The sequence below is a fragment of the Vulpes vulpes genome, chromosome 15 (genome assembly GCF_048418805.1).
Source record: "Vulpes vulpes isolate BD-2025 chromosome 15, VulVul3, whole genome shotgun sequence".
In the NCBI taxonomy this organism is placed as follows: domain Eukaryota; kingdom Metazoa; phylum Chordata; class Mammalia; order Carnivora; family Canidae; genus Vulpes; species Vulpes vulpes.
Genome location: NC_132794.1, coordinates 61,614,833 through 61,628,851, shown reverse-complemented (window position 1 = coordinate 61,628,851; position 14,019 = coordinate 61,614,833). Strand labels below are relative to the sequence as shown.

General features: G+C 35.7%; 1 protein-coding gene across 21 annotated transcripts in view; it reads left to right on the top strand.

The window, feature by feature from the left end:
* Positions 1–14,019, top strand: part of ZNF280D (zinc finger protein 280D) — a 299,635-nt gene that overhangs the window by 258,021 nt on the left and 27,595 nt on the right. Inside the window, exon 22 of one of the 21 annotated variants that reach the window (XR_011997392.1) lies at positions 13,855–13,883. The exons of the other annotated variants lie outside the window; for them this stretch is intronic. The gene's annotated coding sequence lies outside the window, so the exon portion shown is untranslated. The remainder of the gene's footprint in view (positions 1–13,854; positions 13,884–14,019) is intronic. 21 annotated transcript variants of the gene reach the window in all.

Genomic DNA, 14,019 nt, shown 5'->3' with positions numbered 1-14,019 from the left:
TAGTAAATAGACCTTGTGATATTCTAGTCTTTATTTCCTTATCTGTCCCAGGAAGTTTTGTCATTTCACCCTCTTTCTACCCAATTTAAAAAAGTATTTTAAAATATTGTTCACAAACAACAACTTATTTCCATTTTTAACAGAAATTCCTTTTTTGTTTATAAATCCGTACTCTCTCCCCTGCTAGGGAGGGCTTCGAAAAAAAAAAAAAAAATCTGTACTCTTGGGCAGCCCAGGTGGCTCAGCGGTTTAGCGCTGCCTTCAGCCCAGGGCGTGATCCTGGAGACCCAGGATTGAGTCCCACATCAGGCTCCCTGCATGGAGCCTGCTTCTCCCTCTGCCTGTGTCTCTGCCTCTCTTTCTCTCTCTCTCTGTCTCTCATGAATAAATAAATAAAATCTTTAAAAAATAAATAAATACTTACTCTCCTTTGGTTAAAACTCAAAAATTTGTTAAACTTTATTCTTGATATAACAATGTAGGAGTACTACTTTGTGTTTTTTCCTAGGACTCTCTCTTATAGTATTATCAAGTTCATTTTCTTAAATTTTAAACTCTCAAAGTTTTATCACATATAACTTCCTTTTTAAGAAGGTGCCTTAAATAAAACACTTAAGGTAGTTGGTACAAAATTTGCTTATTAAAGGCAGTTGGTTGAATTTTAGTTTGGTGCTGATGTGTTTTAACTTGGCTCTGATCCCTCCTTACCGTCAAGTTTATTCGCCTGATCAGAAATGGTCATTTCATGCATGTGTGTTTTTGGTAACCACCAAATAAAAAGTGAGGTTGGTTTGAATCCATCACCATTCATTCTTTAAAAAAAAAAAAAAAATACTCCTAAACTACAGAGACTTAGGATTTTTACCATATTTTTGTCACATTTTGGTAAAACACCTTGCTGCTTTGGGCCTCATGTATTTATTCAGTGATTTCTTGAACATCTACTCTGCCTAGCACCATTCTAGGTGCTAAAAAAATGGATTGATATCTCTGCCGTCTTTGAGCTCATGTTTTATATAGTGCTGAAAGACAGACAATAAAAAGTAAATAAAACATACAGTATGTTAGATTGCAGTCAATACTATAGAGAAAAATAAAGTAGGGAAAGGGGATAAGGAGAACAGGGTAGGAGTTGGGAGGTTCCCATTTAAAACTTGGTCGTCAGGGGATCCCTGGGTGGCGCAGTGGTTTGGCGCCGGCCTTTGGCCCAGGGTGTGATCCTGGAGACCCGGGATCGAATCCCACGTCGGGCTCCCGGTGCATGGAGCCTGCTTCTCCCTCTGCCTGTGTCTCTGCCTCTCTCTCTCTCTCTGTGTGACTATCATAAATAAATAAAAATTAAAAAAAAAAATTTAAAACTTGGTCGTCAGAGAAGGCCTCACTAAGACATGACATTTGAGTAAAGACCTGAAGGAAGAATTGTAAGGAGACTGGATTGGCTGCAAATGAGTGAGCAAGAGGGAATAGTAAGAGATGGGGCCTGCAAGGTAATGTGAGCCATGTATGAATTTGGCTTTTACTCTGAGATAAGCCATTCATTAGAGGATTTTGAATAGTGGAATCTTGTACACCTCAGTAAAAAATACAATCAACAAAAACCTTAAATACAGAAGAGTGCTTATATTACTCTAGCCTCTGTCTCAAGAATAAATTACAGAAGATTAAGGGCAAAATCAGGGAGATTAGTTGAGGGGCTATATAATCTTGTGGGAGATGGCAGACAACTAGCAGTGTGGGTGATGAGAGGTTTGATTTTGGATATATTTTGAATTTATTAATAGTTTGTGAAATAAGAGAAAATGTTGAGGATGACATAGTTATTAATCTGAGCAACTGGGAAGATGGCAGTGATATTAATTGAGATGAGGAAGACTAGGAAGAATAAATTGGGAAGATGAAGATTTTGGCTTGGGGCATGTTTTAGTTTGAGATGCCTGTTAGAAATCCAAATGAAGATGCCATAGTTACTCATTTGTGTAAAGTTAGGGGTGTGTTCTAGGCTGTAAATGTCACTGAACATTTTAAAATGTCATGGGAATGAATACAAGTAAAACCGGAGAAATGTAAATAAAATTCGTATATTATATCACTGTCAATATCTTGGTTATGATTTTGTACGATGTTATCATTGGGGGAAACTGGACTGCATGGAGTCTATATTATTTCTTACAACTACATGTGAATATAAAATTGTCCCAATATAAAAGTTAAATTAAAAAATCATAGGACTGTGTGAGATTACCAAGGAGCACAGTAGAAATAGAGAAAAGGTAAGGTCCAGAGATTAAGCTCTGGGGAATCTGACAATAAAGGGTTAGGAAGATGAAAAAGTACCAGCAGAGGAAACTAAGTGGGAGTAGCCAATGATATAAAAGGAAGACCAGGGAAGTGGTGGTGTCCTTGGAGTCTTGGTTACCCTTTTTGTAAAATATGAGTGCAGACATGCTGTAGAGTTCTGGGATTCTTTATCCAGTATTGATTATACCTACATGTTAAAATTTGTTCTTAGAAGATCAGATACAGAATGCCACACATATCCTTATCTCTGGTAGCAGAAACTTTTGATCTTAAGAAAACTAAATGTCCACATTACTCCTCAGCACCTTTAACTCCCTACATATACTCTCATAAAAGTAATTCTCTTATATTTTCCCAGAAAAAAGTAACTAGATCATTGTTTCCCAAAACCTGAATTGTGGAACTAGTGTGTCCATAATTTGTAAACTATCTTCAGGGGAAATTTTCCATGGTCAAATAAGTTTAGGAAATGCAAATTAAAATTAAGTAGATTCTTTAATATAGGATTTTTCCTGCTAGATGTGGCCTGTGTCTCAAGAATATTTATTTGGAATTTTTTTCCTTCAATATTTATTAACTTTCTGACATTAATCTCTGTACAATAAATATGTAGAATGCTGAACTAGAGGAATCATTCTTCGGATTCTCTGAATTGGGGGCAAAAAGTAGTCGTGTAAGATGTTAACTAAGATGGACTCCTAAACATTTTGTTAATGTTTGTGAATCTTTGTAAGGTAGAGTTTATAACTGGATGCTAGCAATGTACATTTTCATATTTTTAGAAATAATAGAAATGATATCTTCTATTATGTTTGTAAAATCTAAGAAATACGTAACAGAGACAGACCAGTTATTAGCTTATTCTGTCTCTGTTTATTGAGCAGCAGGGATTTTTTTTTTTTTTTTTTGGAGTGTATGGTTACTTTTCATGATTTCACACTAAGAAGTTTAAGAATCTCTCATATTTATTTGTAGCTTCTCTTTGTTACTCCTTATGTTTAGCTTATCAATATACCCCCTTATTTACTTTTCTTGATACTATTACTTTTTCCAGTCTTTTATTATCTATTAAGGAGTTTCTTATATTGTAAAGTTTTCCTTCTCATTGAAACAGTGTCAGGTGGTCTTCCTTGATAGTAATACTAGGATAGGGATTGATTAGCACAGGCTCTACAGTTGATTGCTTAGTGTGGAGTTCCTACCCTGCTGTATACAAGAGTGTGTGTGTGTGACTTTGGGTAGGTTACCAAACATCTGTGCCCCTTAGAGTTTAGTATATGCATATAGTACTTAGCAGTTGGCACATAGGAAGCGCTATACAAGTGTAAATTTATCGTTATTACTATTGTTGTTACATTACTACTCTTCGTGATTTTACTTCTGCCTATATCTTACTAATGTTCATTAGAATAACTCCAGTTTTCAATCTGAGTTTCCCGTATCATTTACAGATCATTTGTTTTCTTTTTCCTAACCCAGAATATATATTTTTAGAGTTACTTTTGAAGCAAACATTAGTCATACCATTAAATTTTTGGTATCTACAACTCACCAAACTTCTGTTAGAGAATGTCTGTGAATACTCCGTGGTTCATATTATCATAACTATTTTATAAATAGTAAAAATATTTTCCCTAATTATACTGCCTTATACTGACTGTACTATGGTTCACCTCATATTTTCAGCCCACATCCCTGATTTTGAGATCCTTCTGCAGCCTCACTCTGGTCATTTTGGTATTTGAGTACCTGAAAGAGTTTACTCTCATCTGCAAACTTGGAGAAGCTACTGTGCATCTCCTTTTCTGTGTCATTTCTTGAAATATAGGAACCTATTGTTTTTAATCCTCCACACTGAAAAATATCTATCTCCATACTGCTGCAAAGTATAGTGTTATGGAAGGAGTGCAGCTATGAAATAAGGTAGCCCTAGGTTTAAATCCTGGTTGGGTGTCTAACCAGCTTGTTGAGTCTCAGCTTCCACATCAGTAAGATCTGTTGTAAGTCCTTGCAGGGTGGTTATAAGAAATAAAGATAAGGTATGGAAATTAAATTATTTAAATTATTAAATAATTGAATTACTCAGTTAAATATTAAGATTATTTAGCAGTGGCCTAACAAAACGTAGTTAATAAATGCATGTTGTTACTACTACTACTGTAATGGCTCTTACTGCTGTTACTGCTAATATTGTAATTACTGCTACTACTAATGACAGAAGACCCTGGGAATTGCCTATCAGTGGCATCTTTTCATCATTGAGAGTTTTAGTGCAATCCATCTGCACCGTAATTTGTAATTTTGGCTTATAGTTCACACATCACACAGTACATTCCTGCAGACTGCTGGGTGGATGGCATTTCACTGCAGTGCTTCAGTCCCATCTGGTAAAATTCTCCAATGTCAGATTGAGTGTAGTTGACTCTTCTGATCTACAAACTATTAAACAATACCCTTGTAAATGCTAGTATGTAATTCTCGAGAAGGAAGACATTCCCTTTGAGTTTATAGAATCCCCTTTTAAAAAATAAATTGTTAAAATTATTACCAGGCATTCATTTCCTGGCTACTTATTCAATATTACTAGGCTTATGGAAGTGTGTAACTATGCCAATTAGCAGTAGTAAAGTTGCTGTTCTTTTGTAGACCTTTGAAATGATTTTTAAAATTGCATTTCTCAGATGTTATATCCTAATTCAATCATGGAATTGTACTTTTCTATTTGTTTATCCCTTATTGCTATTTTCTTCTTCCTCTGTCTTCTCCAGTCTATCTATCTGGGTATATTAATTGTAACATCGAATAAAAGTAAAATTTAGGTTTTGCAAGGTTAATTTCCTTTTCCTTTTTCTTAAAAAAATTATTTAAATTTTAGTTAGCATACAGTGCAATATTGATTTCAGGAATAGCGTTGTATGATTGTTCAACAAACCAGCACTCATCACAAGTGCCCTCTCTAATACCCATCTAGCCCATCCCCCACCTCTCTCCCTCCCTCCACCCTCATATTGCTCTCTACTGTTAAGAGTCTCATATGGTTTGTTTCCCTCTCTTCATTTTCCCCCTTCCCATTTGTTCATCTTTTTCATTCTTACATGCCACATGAGTGAAATCATATGGTATTTGTCTTTGTCTGACTGACTTATTTCACTTAGTATAATATACTCTAGCTCCATCCATATTGTTGCAAATTGCAAGACTGTGTTATTTTTCATGACCAAGTAATAGTCCATTGTATATATATCCACCTTCTTTATCCATTTGTCAGCTGATGGACATTTGGGCACCCTCCGTAGTTTGGCTATTGTTGATAATGCCGCTATTAACATCAGAGTGTATGTACCCCTTTGAGTCTGTATTTTTGTATCCTTTGGGTAAATACCTACTAGTGTAATTGCTGGATCATAGAGTAGTTCTATTTTTAAATTTTTAAGGAACCTGCATACTGTTCTCCAGAGTGGTTACACCAATTTGCATTCCTGCCAACAGTGTAAAAGGGTTTCCCTTTTTCTGCATGCTCACCAACATCTCTTGTTTCTTGTTACGTTGATTTTAGCCATTATGACAGATGTGAGGTGATATCTCATCTTGGCTTTGATTTGTATTTCCCTAATGATGAATGATGTTGAGCATCTTTTTGTGTGTCTATTGGCCATCTGAATGTCGTCTTTGGAAGAATTTTTATTTGTGTCTTCTGCCCATATCTTAACTGGATTATTTGATTTCTTGGGTGTTGAGTTTGATAAGTTCTTTACAGATTTTAGATACTATCCCTTTATCAGGTGTCATTTACAAATACCTTCTCCCATTCTAAAAGTTGCCTTTAGTTTTGTCGATTGTTTTTTTTTTGCTGTGCAGAGGCTGTTTAGGTGAAGTCCCAATAGTTCGTTTTTGCTTGCCTCCTACAGTGTGTCAGGTGAGAAGTTGCTGCAGCCAAGGTCAAAGAGGTTGCTGCCTGTGTTTTCCTATAGGATTTTAATGATGTCCTGTCTCACATGTAGGTTTTGAATTTGTTTTTATGTATGGTATAATAAAGTAGTCCAGTTTCATTCTTCTGCAGCTTGCTGTCATTTGTTGAAGAAAAATGTGTTGAAGAAATGTTTTTTCCATTGGATATTCTTTCCTGCTTTGTCTGAGATGAATTGACCATTTAGTTGTGGGTCCATTTCTGCATTTTCTATTCTGTTCCATTGATCTATGTGTCTGTTTTTGTGCCAGTACCATACTGTCTTGGTGACTACAGCTTTGTAATAGAGCTTGAAGTCTGGAATTGTGATACCTCCAGCTTTGCTTTTCAAGATTGTTTGGGATGTTCAGGGTCTTTTATGGTTCCATACAAATTTTAGGATTGTTTGTTCTAGCTCTGTGAAAGATACTATCAGTATTTTGATAGGGATTGCATTAAATGTGTAGATTGCTTTGGTAGTATAGACATTTTAACAGTATTTGTTTTTCTAATTCATGAGCATGGTATGTTTTTCCATTTCTTTATGTCATTTCAGTTTCTTTCATAAGTGTTCCATAGTTTTCCAAGTACAGATCTTTTACCTCTTTTAGTTAGATTTATTACTAGGCATCTTATTGTTTTTGGTGCATTTGCAAATGGGATTGATTCCTTGGGTTTTGTTTTTTTTTTTCTGCTACATTATTGGTGTATAAGAATGCAACAAATTTCTTCATGGTGGTTTTACATCCTGTGACTTTGTGGAATTCATTTTTTGTTCTAGCAGTTTTTTTGGTGGAGTCTTCGAGGTTTTCTACATTGAGTATCATATTGTCTGTAAATAGTGAAAGTTTGACTTCTTCCTTGCTGATTTGGATGCTTTCTATCTTTTGTGTGTGTGTGTGTGTGTGTGTGTGTGTGTGTGTGTGTGTGTGTGTGTGTGTGATTATTCAGGCTGAGACTTCCAGTACTCTGTTAAATAGTAGTCATGAGAATGGACATCTTTGTCTTGTTCCTGACTCTAAGAGAAAGGCTCTCAGTTTTCCCCCACTGAGGATGATATTAGCTTTGGATCTTTCATATATGGCCTTTATGATGTTGAGGTAGGTTCCATCTATCCCTATGCAAGGTTAATTTTCTTGACAAAAAGTTCAGATTAGAAAGTTATTTCCCTCTAACATATCTTGAGAGTATGAGTCTATAGTAAATCCAAAAAAACCTCAAACTTGGAAAACTGGAGTACTTAACCAGTTATCTCTTTTACTGATTAAATCAAACATCTAGGGATCCCTGGGTGGCGCAGCGGTTTGGCGCCTGCCTTTGGCCCAGGGCGCGATCCTGGAGACCCGGGATCGAATCCCACATCGGGCTCCCGGTGCATGGAGCCTGCTTCTCCCTCTGCCTGTGTCTCTGCCTCTCTCTCTCTCTCTCTGTGACTATCATAAATAAATAAAAATTAAAAAAAAAAAATCAAACATCTAAAAGCCACAATTTGAAAGTGATTTTAAAAGTTGATCTAGTTCTCTCAGTTACCTCGAAGTTTGTTCTAGGCAAAGTACAATGTAAGGACACTGGCTAAAGTCAGAATATCAGAGTTCAGGATTCATCTCTCTTACTAACTTAATGTTCAGATTACTTCAGTTTCTTCATTTGTAAAATGAAATTAAAAATAATCTTGGGACACTTGGGTGGCTGTCAGTTAAGCTCCTACCTCTTGATTTTGGCTGAGGTCATGATCTCAGGATGGTGAGATTGAGCCCCACATCAGGCTCTACACTGGGCATGGAGTCTGCTTAAGATTCCTTCTCTTCCTCTCCATCTGCACTCCCATCACTTGCATGTATGCATGTGCTCTCTAAAATAGTAATCTTTACACTATTGTTTAGAAGATTTAAGAAATGTAGAATATTTTACAGATAAAAATTTTTATTATATTTTTTTAAGTACCCCTAATTTAGGGGCACCTGGGTGGCTCAGCAGTTGAGCATTTGCATTTGGCTCAGGTTGTGATCCCAAGGTCCTGGGATCGAGTCCCATGGGGAGCCTGCTTCTCTCTCTGCATACGTCTCTGTGTCTCATGAATAAATAAATCTTTAAAAAACAAATTAAAAAATAAATACCCTTAATTTAAAATATACCAGGAAGAAATGAAAACAGAAAACTGACTTTCCTTGAAACTGAGTTCCTCTTATTTCAGAATGGCTACTGAGTTTTATACTTAGCACCAGTTGTAACTGCATGGCTCTTTAATAGTATAAGATAAATAACCCTTTCATATATCCCTTGACCCAGAACATTGATTTCTTGGCTTCTGTGTGCAAGACTCTGTATCAAATGCTGGAAATGGAAATATGAGTAAGATGTAGTTCATGCCATCAGAGTAATTACAGAATAAGGCAGTGAGAATTGTAAATACTGAATCCACATCTTCACAGGGCTACATTGTAAACTGATTTCACAATCAGTTAAACCACTAATACCATATGTATATGACATTATGTGAAATGCTTATACCAATAGAGAATCTGGACTTGTTCCAAAGGAGAAATATCACTATTATACCCCTCTAATCTATACCAGTAAGTCATTAATTATCTTTCATAAAGGCAAGCACTAAGTAAACTCTTTTAGAAGGAGAATGGCATCTTTTAAATAAATTTTATGCTTAAGAATACTATTTATCTTTTAAAATATTTACTTTCATTGAATACTATGATCATTGAAGAATAGATAAGTCATTCCATTATTTCCCTATGAAATTCTGAAATTATTTGGAGGAATTATTTATTCTGGACATATTTAAGTTGGAGAATCTTAAGTATTCAAAATGGTCAGTGTCTTCATTAAATATATTTGACTAATCAGGAAAAAAAGGAAACTGATCTAATCTGTGAAATATACAGAATTGATTTAGGGCTTATTTCCTTCCTTTTTTTAAAAGTTTTTTTTTTGTTTTTGTTTTTGTTTTTGTTTTTTTGCAAAAGAGTACAATCAGGAGTGTGGAGAAGGGCAGAAGGAGAAGCAGACTCCCACTGAGCAGTGAGCCTAGTGTGGGGCTCAATCCCAGAACCCTGGGATCATGATCTGAGCCCAAGGCAGATGCTTAACTGACTGAGCCACCCAGGTGCCCTGGGTTTGTTTCCCTCACTAAACTAAACTAAACTAAACTAAACTAAACTAAACTAAACTAAATAAATAAATAAATAAATAAATAAATAAATAAATAAATAAAAATTTGAGTATATCTGACAATGTTACATTAGTTTCAGGTGTACAAAATATGGTGATTCAACTTCTCTGTATGTTAATGATATGCTCACCACAAGTGTAGCTACCATCTGTCACTGTACAACATTGTTGCAACATCACTGACTGTATTCTCTATGCTATGCCTTTTATTTCTATGACTTACTCATTCTAAAACTCGAAGCCTGGATTTCCCACTCCCCTTCACCCATTTTTTGCCCATTCCCCATCCAGTTCCCCCTCTGGCAACCATTAGTTTGTTCCTTGTATAGGCCTAATTCTGCTTTTTGCTAGTTTGTTTATTCATTTGTTATTTAGATTCCATGTATGAGTGACATCATACAGTATTTGTCTTTCTCTGACTTCATTCACTTAGTGTGATACCCTCTAGGTTCATCTGTTGTCACAAATGGCAAAATCTCATCCTTCTTTATGGCTGTGTAGTATTCTATTATACATACACACATATGTATATGTAAATATATGTACAAGTTGTGTGTGTGTGTGTGTGTGTGTGTATATATATATATATATATATTAAACTCTTCATTATCCATTCTATATTGATGGATACTAGGTTTGCTTCCATATCTTGGCTGTTGGAAATTATGCCTAGTGAACATAGGAGTGCATATATCTTTTCAAATTAATGTTTTTGTTTTTTTTGGGGGGGTAAATAGCCAGTAGTGGAATTGTTGGATCATGTGATAATTCTATTTTTAATATTTTTTTAAACTTTTTTTTTAAATTTTTTTTTATTTATTTATGATAGTCACAGAGAGAGAGAGGCAGAGACACAGGCAGAGGGAGAAGCAGGCTCCACGCACCCGGAGCCCGACGTGGGATTCGATCCCGGGTCTCCAGGATCGCGCCCTGGGCCAAAGGCAGGCGCCAAACCGCTGCGCCACCCAGGGATCCCTATTTTTAATATTTTGAGGAACCACCATACTGTTTTCCACAGTGGCTGTACCAATTTACATTCCCACCAACAGTGTACAAGGGTCCCTTTTTCTGCACATCAGTACTGTCGATTGTATTCTTTCTTTTTTATTTTAGCCATTAGGACAGGTGTTACGGAGATAGCTCATTGAGGTTTTGATTTGCATTGCCCTGATGAGTGATAATGAGCATTTTTTAAAAAGCTTTATTTATTTATTCATGAGAGACACAGACTGAGAGAGAGAGAGGCAGAGACACAGGCAGAGAGAGATGCAGGCTCCTTGCGGGGAGCCTGATGTGGGGCTCCATCCTGGATCCCAGGATCACGACCTGAGCCGAAGGCAGGCACCCAACTGCTGAGTCACCCAGGCATCCTGATGAGCATCTTTTTATGTGACTGTTTGCCATCTGTAGGTCTGCTTTGGAAAAATGTCTATTCATTTAGGGCAAACTGGACAAACTTCTGCCAGTGATTCTAAGGTTAACTACCATTTTTTCAGTCTTCTGGTCATGATAGTAGTTGCTTGTATAATATAAATTAAATATCTGGGGCTTAATTCAATATTGCCAACAAAATAACAGAATAGAACCCTAGTGTGGCATCAAAATCTTCTGCCTCCTCTGATGGTCTTATTTCTTCTGCTTAACATTCTCACACACAAATATTTCTGTTTCTCTCAATTTCCTACCTCAAATTGGTTCTTTCTTCTATCTATCTAGAATGATTTTTTTTTAAAACTCTATCTTGCCTAACTCTAGATCATACCTAAGCATTCAGAAATGAGTATATAATTTTTTAGGAGAGCAAATAGGGCTGGTCCTAACAGGAGTAGGCCCCAGTCAAACTAATGTCTATTGGATTCAGTTTGGGAGTTGGGGAAAGTAATTGCAGGAAAATCTCAAAATATGGAAGATATTTAAGTGGTAATAAGCTTTAAGAGGCTGTGTAGTGCACTCTCAAGAAAAATTCTGGACAGTAAGGTTGACTCCCACCTCTACTCATGTCAATAATAACTTTTATTGAACACATGTAATGTGCAGACGTTCTTTTAAGTGTTTTATATTTATTAATTTAATTCTCACAAACTAATGAGATACCTGCTGTTATTGTCCCAATTAATGTATATTAAGTCAGCTGAGGTACAGATAAGTAATTTGCTCATTGTCACATAGCTTTCAAGTGGAGAGCTTCAATTTAAATTACGGCAGTTTGTTTTCGGAGACCAAACTAATACATACTCTATTGCTGCTCTGGTTGTACTTGTGATTACAAATATACTTCCTATCTTGTTATGATTGGCTGAGGAACTAGATGGGACTTCAGTGTGTTTTCACAGGAGCGTAGGTGGCAACTGACACACCTGTAGCATTGGGACCAGAATCTAACTTCCCAGTCTTAGAGCCATAGGTCTATGATGTATGGGCAATAGGACATTTTCAGCAAACAATGGCATGAATTGGTCTATTAATAAGATTAATTTGGCAATGATACTGAGCATGTTTGAAAGTGGAAAATATCCAGAAGCAGACCAATCAGTTAAGCCTTTTCACTTTTCCTGGCATGATTGTAAGGGAGCCTGATTCACAGGAAAGGAATTGGCTGTAAAGCAATGCAGTGGAAATTTGAAGTAGAACCATCACTTTTAATCCTGGTTCTGTTGTTTAATGGGCTTATTACTTTAGCATTTTTAGGCCTCAGATTTTTCTCATCTACAAGATGAGGGCAGTTAGACAATCTCTTAGGACTCAAGTCTAAATCTAATATACTGTAATATTTCTGAATTGAATTGATTGATTGAAATAAATAATAATAAAAATGGAGGGGTAAAGCTCTAGATAATGACTCTGGGGTTATCTGTTCAGAAGTGATGGTTGGATTTTTTCATTAAGGATGAGGTAAATAAGACTGTGCAGGTCTGAGTAATAAATATTTCTATTTGAGTGTTCTTTGTCCAGTTGGTACTTCTACTTTATTGGTTTTACCTTATCATCTCCCTAAACCTTCCTCTTCTCCACTGAAACTGCTTCTGCTTTACTTGAGACAGTCATTGACTATATCTTCTCTGGACTTCCTGAGTAGAGCCTATCCTCTTCTAATACTACCGTTTCTCTTTCAGATGCACAAATTTAATCATACTTTCCTGTTAGCCTTAGATTAAAGTTCTTAGCATAAGCACTCTATCCTGGCAATCAAGATCTTTCCTGAAGTTGCCCTTGCTATCTCTTCAGTTGCATTTTTGACTACTCTTTGTTCCCTGCATTACAGTCATATTAGACCACTCAGGTTTTCATATCATTGTTGTCTTATTTCATAATTCTTTGCTTTTGTTCTTCCTCAAATCCTCGTCCCCTGCTTTGCTAACTCCTGCTCTTTCTGCAAAACCAAGTTTACTATAGTATCTTCACTGCTTCCTTGTGTCTTTCCCTTTTGTAGTGGCTCAGTCCTTTGTATAGCCAATCCATCATATAGATGTCTCTTTTGTAACACTTCACAGTTCCATAAACATTTCCTTCAATATGTTTCCTTGATGATGAACTCCTTGATAAGAGGGACTATGTCTTTACTTTGGACTAGAACTCTTAGCACAGTACCTGATGTGTGTACAGCCCAGTAAATGCTTAGCTCAGTTACCCTTTCCACATTATCTGTTAACACTTCTCAGAACAAATGATCAGAAATGGTACACTAGGTGTTTTACAATTTATTAGTCTGATGACTACTACCTTAAATTTAATCTTGAATGTCTAAGTGGAAGATCTTAGGAACTGATTGGATTTCCGATGGTTTATACAACTTCTTTTCAACTTTTTTAGTATGCTTACAAATATTGTTAAATTGAAGATTATATTTTTAAAATCAGCATTGAAATGTTGGTCTTTTAAATATTATATGAAGGAAAGAATATGGCCTGGCTGAAATGAATCTGAACTATTTTCCCTTTATAGCTTTTCCCTATACCCCATGGTAGAATATAGTATGAATAAAACCTCAAAAGAACACAATAATTTAATTGACCCAAAATATCTATTTTACATGTAGCCATGGATTAGTTATGTGACCTGCAGAAAAATGCAAGAAGGGACATTTATTTTATTTTAAACTTTAGAGGGGAAAAATTGTCCTTTATCAAATTGTCCTTTATCTTTTATCAAAAAGATCTGTTTCAGCAGGTTCACCTACAGAAAAAAAAATAATTTATCTGCAATAATCATTTTGAAATTGAACATCAATCTTTCTGTTCTCTTTACACTGAAATTTTAGTGTTTGTTTTAAATGTACTACATTTTTCTATAAAAAATTATTGCAACATTCATAGGTGAAAAGTGTAACTAACTAATAGCAGGTCTTTAGCTCAGAACTTTGAGCTTAGCAAATTTCACTGTCTTCTAACCAAGCAATTAAATATCTCAAATGATGACTATTTCAGCAGGTATCTTTAATGAATAAGAATTACAGGTAAGAACACTTTTTTCTTTTCCAATAGTGTTAATGATGTGTTAGTAGTTGTGTTAAAATTTGTTCATCTTTTTGTTTTATTAACCTTAAAGTATGCTTTTGTAGTTACAAAAATGTAGTGTACATTTTAGTGATT